This window comes from Arachis hypogaea, chromosome 4 (genome assembly GCF_003086295.3).
Source record: "Arachis hypogaea cultivar Tifrunner chromosome 4, arahy.Tifrunner.gnm2.J5K5, whole genome shotgun sequence".
Classification (NCBI taxonomy): domain Eukaryota; kingdom Viridiplantae; phylum Streptophyta; class Magnoliopsida; order Fabales; family Fabaceae; genus Arachis; species Arachis hypogaea.
This window is the reverse complement of record NC_092039.1, coordinates 26,930,713-26,941,109: the sequence shown is the minus strand read 5'-3', so window position 1 is coordinate 26,941,109 and position 10,397 is coordinate 26,930,713. Positions and strand designations below refer to the sequence as shown.

General features: G+C 37.1%; 1 non-coding gene across 3 annotated transcripts; it reads left to right on the top strand.

The window, feature by feature from the left end:
* Positions 1-6,058: 6,058 nt before the first annotated feature.
* LOC112796562 (uncharacterized) lies at positions 6,059-9,410 on the top strand. 3 transcript variants are annotated; one of them, XR_003199252.3, is made up of 5 exons: positions 6,059-6,820; positions 7,403-7,532; positions 7,688-7,769; positions 8,251-8,382; positions 9,189-9,410. It is a non-coding gene; the product is annotated as an uncharacterized protein (transcript). The 3 variants fall into 3 exon arrangements; XR_011881029.1 differs by having other exon boundaries at positions 8,251-8,387; XR_011881030.1 differs by having other exon boundaries at positions 7,688-7,879; positions 8,196-8,382.
* Positions 9,411-10,397: the final 987 nt, after the last annotated feature.

Sequence of the window (10,397 nt, the reverse complement as noted above, 5' to 3'; positions counted from 1 at the left end):
CCAAATGCTCTGTCACAACACGGCTAATCATCTGTTGGATCTTGATCATGTCGGAGTAGGATCCATTGATCCTTTTGCGTCTGTCACTATGCCCAAAACTCGTGAGTTTGAAGCTCTTCACAGTCATCCAATCCCAGAATCCTACTCGGAATACCACAGACAGGTTTAGACTTTCCGGATCCTCATGAATGCCGCCAACAATTCTAGCTTATACCACGAAGATTCTGATTAAGGAATCTAAGAGATACTCATTCAATTCTAATGTAGAACGGAGGTGGTTGTCAGGCACACGTTCATGGATTGAGAAAGGTGATGAGTGTCACGGATCATCACCTTCTTCATAGTGAAGCGCGAATGAACATCTTAGATAGGAACAAGCATGTTTGAATGGAAAACAGAAATAATTGCATTAATTCATCGAGACGCTGCAGAGCTCCTCACCCCCAACAATGGAGTTTAGAGACTCATGCCGTCAAAGAGTATAAGATTCAGATATAAAAATGTCATCAGATACAAAATAAATCTCTAAAAGTTGTTTAAATACTAAACTAGTAACCTAGGTTTACAGAAAATGAGTAAACTAGGATGGATAGTGCAGAAATCCACTTCTGGAGCCCACTTGATGTGTGCTGGGGCTGAGACTTAAGCTTCTCATGTACCTGGGCTGTTTCTGGAGTTGAACGCCGGGTTGTAACCTATTTCTGGCGTTGAACTCCAACTTGCAACCTGTTTCTGGCGCTGAACGCCAAACTGCAACATGGAACTGGCGTTGAACGTCAGTTTACGTCATCTATCTTCGCGCAAAGTATGAACTATTATATATTGCTGAAAAGCCCTAGATGTCTACTTTTCAACCCAATTGAGATCGAGCCAATTGGACTTCTGTAGCTCCAAAAAATCAATTCCGAGTGCAGGGAGGTCAGAATCCAACAACATTCGCAGTCCTTTTTCAGCCTGAATCAGATTTTTGCTCAGCTCCCTCAATTTCAGCCAGAAAATACCTAAAATCATAGAAAAATATAAAAACTCATAGTAAAGTCCAGAAATATGAATTTTGCCTAAAAACTAATAAAATTATACTAAAAACTAACTAAAACATACTAAATTCTACATGAAATTACCCCCAAAAAGCGTATAAAATATCCGCTCATCACAACACCAAACTTAAACTATTACTTGTCCTCAAGCAACTAGATAAATAAAATAGGATAAAAAGAAATCAAGAAGCAATAATATCTCAGAGTTTTAAGTGAAGCTCAGATTCTAATTAGATGAGCGGGACTAGTAGCTTTTTGCTTCCGAACAGTTTTGGCATCTCACTTTATCCTTTGAAATTCAGAATGATTGGCATCCATAGGAACTCAGAATTTAGATAGTATTATTGATTCTCCTAGTTTAGTATGTTGATTCTTGAACACAGCTACTTTATGAGTCTTGGCCGTGGCCCTAAGCATTTTGTTTTCCAGTATTACCACCGGATACATAAATGCCACAGACACATAACTGGGTAAACCTTTTCAGATTGTGACTTAGCTTTGCTAAAGTCCCCCAATTAGAGGTGTCCAGAGTTCTTAAGCACACTCTTTTGCCTTGGATCACGACTTTAACCACTCAGTCTCAAGCTTTTCACTTGGACCTGCATGCCACAAGCACATGGTTAGGGACAGCTTAATTTAGCCGCTTAGGCCTGGATTTATTTCCTTGGGCCCTCCTATCCATTGATGCTCAAAGCCTTGGATCCTTTTCACTCTTGCCTTTTGGTTTAAAGGGCTATTGGCTTTTTCTTTTTCTTTATCCAATGATTCCTTGTTTTTTTTTTTTCACTGCTTTTTCTTGCTTCAAGAATCAATTTCATGATTTTTCAGATCATCAATAATATTTCTCTTGTTCATCATTCTTTCAAGAGCCAAGAATTTTAACATTCATGAAATTCAATATAAAAAATATGCATTGTTCAAGCATTCATTCAGAAGACAAAGTATTGCCACCATATCTAAGAAATTAGAATTTTTCTTATTAAGAACTCAAAAAAAATATTGCCTCTTTATTCTAAAAAACTACTATTTTATTCATGTTTAATGATGATGAGAAAAATAAATTATAGCTTAATTGGAAATAAAATCAAAATAGATATACTAATTACTACTACTCCTATATAACTTCTAAGGTAAATTCCTATAAGAACAACTATCACAGAATTAAAGCTAAGATTAGGACTCAACAACCTTTATTTTGAGAACTGGATGTTCCTCTAGTCTGTGAGTGCTTGGTCCTTCAAGAGATAGTTTTTGCCGTTTCATTTCCTTTAAGTCACGCCTTTGCTCTTCTTGTTCCCCAAGCAATTTGCAAAGCATGCTATTTTGATTATTCTGTTCTTCCTTTATTTGGTCCATAGCTTCTTGCAACTTGGTAACAGATGCTTCAAGATGCTCCCAGTATTCAATTTGAGGGATTTCCGGGAGGAATTCCTGTGCTCTCCTCTTGATAGGGTCATCCTGCACTTGTTGTTTTTCCATTGATATTTTGGTGATTGGTCGCTCAACTGAGATATACTCAGTTATTTCCTCTTCACTCCAGCATCTTTGCAGAGCATAGAAATTAAGCTTGGATAAGCCAATTTGGCATCTTTGGAGTTCTTGTTTGCGATTATGTAAAGTTCACATGAAATCAGTTGATGAACTTCCACTTCTCTTCCCAACATAATGCAATGGATCATCACTGCTCTTTTAACTGTGACTTCAGAACGGTTGCTAGTGGGCAATATAGAACGCCCAATAAAGTCCAGCCAGCCTCTAGTGACTGGTTTGAGATCTTCTCTCTTGAGTTGATTTGGGACGCCCTTGGTGCTGGTGGTCCACCTGGCTCCAGGGATGCATATATCCTCTAGAATCTTGTCCATGCCCTTATTTGTTCTCATTATTCTCCTATTAAAGGAGTCTGGGTCATCTTTCAGCTGAGGTAGCTTAAAGATCTCCCTAATTTTGTCAGGGTGAATGTGAACAATCTTTCCTCTGACCAAGGTCCGATAGTCATAGAGGGCAGTTCCAGATATTCTCTGCCTGTCTAGCGTAGAATTCCTGAACCATATTTCTTCCCACCTTTGTTTCAGGATTAGCTAGGACTTCCCAGTTCCTGTTTCGAATTTTCTCTTGAATCTCCGGATATTCGTCTTCTTTTAGATCGAATCTAACTTCCGGGATCACTGACTTTAGACCCATTATTTTGTAGTAATGGTCTGAATGTTCTTTGGTTAAGAACTTCCCTTGATTCCAAAGTGGTTTTGGAATACTCTCTTTCTTGCATCTTGGAGTGGGTTGTTTTCCTTTAGGAGCCATGATCTTAGTGAATATGGTTTAGTGATCACGGATAAACACACCAAACTTAGAGGTTTGCTTGTCCTCAAGCAAAAGAAAGGAAAGAAGATGGATACAAGGAGAGCTAGTATCGAATGGTGGATCAGAGGAGGGAGGCCGAATGTGGATTTAAAGGGAGGGGGTGGGTTTTCGAAAATTTTGAAGAAAGATAAGATAGAAGATATGATCTATAAAAGATAAATATGATAAGAAAAAGATATAATTTAAAATTAAAAAGTTGTGAATGATATTTGAAAAAGATAAATCTGAATTTTTATTGTGAAAAAGATTTTAAAAGATAATTGAGTTTTTAAAAAAAATTGAAAAGGAGTTGGATGGGATTTGAAAAGGATTTGTGTTTATGAATTAAGATACATTTGATATTTTTGAAAAAGGGATTTTAGAAATTAGGATTAAAATTTTTGGAATTGAAGGATGAGAGTTTGTAACATGTTTATGCAAGAAATCATGAATTGGTATATAAAAATTTTGAAAAATGTGAATTAAAAATGAAATTTCTCCTCCCCACAATCATGGCGTTAAACGCCCAAACGCTGCATGTTTTGGGCGTTTAACGCCCATTTGCAGCTTCTCCTGGGCGTTCAACGCCCAGCTGTTGCTTCTAGCTGGCGTTGAACACCAGGAACTCCTTTGTCACTGGGCGTTTTTCTGAACGCCCAGGACGCTATAAATCTGGCGTTGAATGCCCAGAAGGTGCTTCTTTCTGGTGTTCAACGCCCGGAAGATGCTTCTTTCTGGCGTTTAACGCCCAGATGGCTATCCTTACTAGCGTTGAACGCCCAGTAAGTGCTTCTTTTGGGCGTTCAGCACCCAAAACAGCTCTTACTATTTTATCCTCTGAATCCTTCTGTAACTCTATGAACTCAAGCAATTGCTATTTTACCTTGAAGATAATTGACATAAACCTGTAAAAATCAATTAATTGACAAATAAGCTTTGTAAATGGTTGGGTTGCCTCCCAGCAAGCGCTTCTTTATTGTCTTTAGCTGGACTAATACTGAGCTTTAATCAAGTCTCAGTTTTGAGCATTCTTGCTCAAAATTGCTTTCAAGATAATGTTTAACTCTCTGTCCATTAATAATGAGCTTTTTGTTAGAATCATTATCCTGAAGCTCCATGTATCCATATGGTGATACACTTGTAATCACATATGGACCTCTCCACCGGGACTTCAATTTTTCGGGGAATAATCTGAGCCTAGAATTAAATAGCAGAACTTTCTGCCCTGGCTCAAAGACTCTGGATGACAGTTTCTTACATTGCCATCTTTTTGCCTTCTCTTTGTAAATTTTTGCATTTTCGAAAGTATTGAGTCTGAATTCCTCTAGCTCATTTAACTGGAGCAATCATTTTTCTCCAGCTAACTTGGCATCAAGGTTTAGGAATTTGGTTGCCCAATAGGCCTTATGTTCCAGTTTCACTAGCAAGTGACAGGCTTTTCCATACACCAGCTGGTATGGAGAAGTTCCTATAGGTGTCTTGAATGCTGTTCTGTATGCCACTACAACATTTTGGGTCTATGGCCACGGTTTTTTTGGTCACGGTAAAAAACCGTGACCATAGACCCTCTATGGTCACGGTTTTTTAGGGTGACCAAAAGAAAAAAGCTATGGTCACGGTTTTTTTGGAAAGGGTGACCATAGAGTACCTATGGTCACGGTTTTTTAAAAAAGGGTGGCCTAAAAGGGTCTATGGTCACGGTTTTGAGGGGTGACCTAAAGAGGTCTATGGTCACGGTTTTTTACAGTGACCAAAAAGGGTCTATGGTCACGGTTTTTCAAAAAAGGGTGACCTAAAAGGGTCTATGGTCACGGTTTTGGGGGGTGGCCTAAAGGGGTCTATGGTCACGGTTTTAGGAGGTGGCCTAAAAGGGTCTATGGTCACGGTTTTGGGGTGGCCTAAAGGGGTCTATGGTCACGGTTTTTTACAGTGACCAAAAAGGGGCTATGGTCACGGTTTTTCAAAAAAGGGTGACCTAAAAGGGTCTATGGTCACGGTTTTGGGGGGTGACCTAAAGGGGTCTTTGGTCACGGTTTTGGGGGTGGCCTAAAAGGGTCTATAGTCACGGTTTTGGGGGGTGGCCTAAAGGGATCTATGGTCACGGTTTTAGGGGTGGCCTAAAAGGGTCTATGGTCACGGTTTTAGGGGTGACCTAAAGGGGTCTATGGTCACGATTTTTTTACAGTGACCAAAAAGGGGCTATGGTCACGGTTTTTCAAAAAAAGGTGACCTAAAAGTGTCTATGGTCACGGTTTTGGGGGTGACCTAAAGGGGTCTATAGTCATGGTTTTGGGAGTGGCCTAAAAGGGTCTATGGTCACGGTTTTGGGGGGTAACCTAAAAGGGTCTATAGTCACGGTTTTGGGGGTGGCCTAAAATGATTAAATTTTAAAAATAATATATATTATTTTATATTTTTTTATAAAATTAGTATATAATTTTTATTAATAATTAAATCTTAATTGTTGACTAAAAATTAATTTTTTAAATTAAAAAAATTAATTGTTAAATATAAATAAAAATAGTTAAAATTTAAAAATAAAAATAAATATAAAAAGTAAAAATCCTAATTCTAACCCTCACTTTCACTTTTTATTATGTTATTTGTCGCCATCGTCTACTCTTATTGTCTTTACAACTCCACCATCTCATTATAAAAATAGAACCCACTATAACTCAACACTCATCGTTCAACCTTAAAAACCCCGTTTGTTAGAAAATAAATAACAGATTATTTGTAATTTATTATAATTATTCATACTTTTATTTTCAAAAAATTATTTATCAAAAAATAATTAAATCAAAATTATAAAATTTCAAATTTAAAATTGATCACAACTTATATAATTTTCATAAATATTTAGATATTTTTTATTTAAAATTTAAAATTTTAATAACTTAATTATTTCTAATTTTATTAAAAATATCTACCCTATACCTTAATTTTATTAAAATTTCCAAATAAAAACCTAATGTACCTACTCTTCAAACTCTAACCCTAAGCCAACCCTTTTTCCCCTAATTTACGCACACACTCAGCCCTCACCATGTACACAGACAGAAAGAAAAGGGTGGAGCTCGAAGAAAGGGGGGAGAAGGACAAGGAAGGAGAGGGGGAAAAGGAGAGACGGCGCCGGTGGGTGTCACCGCCACCGTCGCCGCCGTCGGGAGAGTCATAACGCAAGGAGAGAGAGAGAGCGCTGCAGCCACTGGAGAGGAGCCCTCCAGCCCTCGTCACTATCAGCTCCATCGCCGTCGTCACCATTGGATCTGCGTGAAACGGTCATCCTCGTCGTCACAATCGATGCTTCTCCTCGTCGTTTGTGGGTTGTCACCTCTCCTGCTTCTGCTGTCACGCCATCGTCTGCCCTTCTGGACTTTGCTGATTTTGAATCACGCCCTGTCACTGGTTCTCTGCCTCCTTGTTGTGGCCCAACCTCTAATTAGGTAACTCAAGTGTCTCTTGTTATGTGATTTTAGTTGATTTGGTTTCTATTTTGATTTGAATATTGATTTGGTATAATGCTGCCTGTTTTGGTCCCTAGTTCTCTGGCTGGAAGTGTATTTTCTATTTCGGTCACTGATTCTCTGGTTGGAAATTCATTTTCTGTTTTGATTACTGCTCTGTTTTGGTCATTGATTCAAATAGGAAAATATTGATTCTGTTTTGGCTAAAGCTATTCAATACAAATAAAATTAATTCTATTGTTAATTTTTAGATGTCATAGACTAAAATCTCTAAGATTGATTCTTTGCTTATTGCTCATACTTGCATCTCTGTTTCATACAAGAATCACATTAAATAAGAATGTTGTACTACATGGATAACTCTTATGTAGATCTAATTAAATATAAATGTTTCAATGTGACAGTAAGTTTGAACAATGTTAACTGTTTCTAAACCTCTAAATTTGACGATGGTTTAGTTTGATCATTCAAGTCTGTAAAAGTTCCAAGTCTTAAAATTTGCAATTAGCTAAGTTTTTTCAATTGTTTGTGATTGGGTGTCACTGATATTGGGTTGGCCAGGATCGCTGTTGGTTGCAGCAGATTAGAGCGCCTCAGCTTGAAGTGGTGCTTTGAGATTTCTGATCTTGGCGTTGACCTTCTTTGCAAGAAGTGCTTCTATTTGAAAGTTCTCGATGTCTCGTATCTCAAGGTTAGTTAGTTAGTTAGTTATGGAAAGGTGTTTGGCCATGACATTATTGGTAGTACTTATTTGAGAGCCACTAATTGGATATGCTGATTAGATGATCCATTTTGGTTTTGACTTTTCAGTTTTCACACTTTGTCCTTTGTTTTTGTTCAAAACAGTTATCTCAGTTCCACATTACAGTACCATGTGCAGATTGGTGAATGAAAGGGACAGAGAGATTGAGAAACAAAGCTGGACACTGTGAGTTTTTGGCCTCTAATATCAGTTCAAACAACATAAAAAGTATAACTAGATCATTGTCAAGTTTTACATTCATGCCTTGAGTTTTCAAGACTCAACAAAAACAAAGGGTATATAGTAATAAATTCTTTGTCATATTCATGCTGTTCAATTTTACTTACTTTTTACCGTAGAATGTTAGTTCATAGATTATATGAAATTAATTGCAAAACCTTTTTCTCTAATCCATGTGTCAATATGAATTTTATTTTTCAATTATGTGGTTTCAAATACAGGTGTAGAGAAAACATACATAGTTGTCTTTGGAATAGGACTATTAGCTTAGCTATTTTTTTCCTCGATTTTGTACAAAATGATCGGTTTCCAAGTAAGTTAAATGGCTTAAAATGATTTTCTAATAGAGATCTGAATTTGGTATTGTGATAGAAAAATTTGGTTGTTGTGATAAAGAAGTTTGGTTGTTGCTTTGGCTTTGGATAAGGGAAGCATTGGAAGCTGGGAAGAGTTACTATGGAAGGTTGCTGAATTACAAGAAGGATGGGATGCCCTTCTGGAACCTACTTACAATTTCACCCATCAAGGACGAAGACGGCAAAGTCATCGAATTCATCGGGTAAAGTTAGTGTCCTTTTTTACCTCTGTTGAGTTTTGTCTTTCAAGTTAGTTTTTTACTTTTTTATTCATTTTATTGTTGATTTCTTTGTCATTCTTTTAATTAGAGGGTTGGTTGGGGACCAAACTGTGGCTGCATGGATTTTGATAATAATTTGATAATGACCATACTATGTATCATTTTCTTCCCATTTAGAAACTGCCAAGTGCCACGAGGACTATGTTTACTTGTTTAGCTGTTTTTGTTAAATTATAGATTCCTTTTGACATTTATAACATTTATTGATTCCTTTTGTAATTAAATGTGGAATGTTTGAAAATTTCGATAAATAAAAATAAGAACTGACTTCGCATATATAGGGCCTAACTAAACATTTAAGTAAAAATCCAGGGGGGATCATTATTAATTATAAAACAAAGCCATTGCTTTTTTAAGATTTTTAAAATTGGTTGTTGTGATTTTTTAAAATTGGCTTTGGTTTTCATATTTAAATTCTTATTCATTACTTCCTCTTCAAGCAGTTTTGACTTCATTTTTTTTATTTTAGGTGATGTATTTAACCTTGATGGATCACAGAGTTGTTGAATGTTCAATTGGACTTTGTTGTTTATATAAAGAGGGACATGTATGTATAAGTTTTGGCTAAGATTTTCTTTTTATGTGGCTCATCAAAACCCTAGCAAATACTCCCTGTTTAGTGGTTGAAATTTTAAAGTTAATTGACTTATTAAACTTTGCTGCATATGTATTGCATTATCAAAAGCATTTTTGCTCTATTTTAACATGTTTATTTCTTTTGCTAGCAGGAAGACATGATGTGAAGAAAATATGTTCCATACAAATATGACATGGAATGGGTCTTACACTTTAGTTATCTAAATGTAATTTTTTGATGTGTTCTGTACTTTTTGAAAAGAGACTTTACTCGGTATTACATGTAATTGGATATATTACACTCTATTTTGATTTCTGTTGTTTAGACTCAAATTAAACATATCTATTTTATAATGAAACTTTTATGATTTACATTTCTTGTTCTTAGATTTATTTTGTGATTATCATTATTTTGAGATGTGATTATGCTTTAAAAAAATTAAAGCTCATAAAACAAAATAGGCTATTGTCACCATTTTAAAATAAAGTGACCATAGATAACCTATGGTCACGGCCAAAACCGTGACCATAGATAAGGCTATGGTCACGGTTTTAAGGAGGGGTGACCATAGGCTCTATGGTCACAGCCAAAACCGTGACCATAGATAAGGCTATGGTCACGGTTTTGAAGAGGGGTGACCATAGAGGCTATGGTCACGGCCAAAACCGTGACCATAGATAAGGTTATGGTCATGGTTTTAAGGAAGGGTGACTATAGAGGCTATGGTCACGGCCAAAACCGTGACCATAGATATGGCTATGGTCACTGTTTTAAGGAGGGGTGACCATAGGCTCTATAGTCACGGCCAAAACCGTGACCATAGATAAAGCTATGGTCACGGTTTTGAGGAGGGGTGACCATAGAAGCTATGGTCACGGCCAAAACCGTGACCATAGATATGGCTATGGTCACGGTTTTTATGCGTGACCATAGATTGCCCTATGGTCACGGTTAAAAACCGTGGCCTAAAGTGTCAAAATTTGAAAATTGTAACCGTGACCATAGGTAAAAAAACCGTGACCATAGACCTATGGCCACGAAGGAATAGGCCACGGTAAAAAACCGTGACCATAGGTCCAAAACCGTGACCATAGATCTATGGTCACCCTTTTCACTAGCTATGGTCACGGTTTTTTACCGTGACCATAGGCCCTTTTTTTTGTAGTGTGCCCATAGAGCATCATCCAAGCTTCTTGCCCAATCCCTTCTACGGTTAATCACAGTCCATTCCAGGATTCTTTTAAGTATCATTAGTGGGTGTTGCAATAGCTTCCACCCATTTGGATACATAATCCACTGCCACCAGAATATAAGTGTTTGAGTATGATGGTGGGAAAGGTCCTATGAAGTCAATACCCCA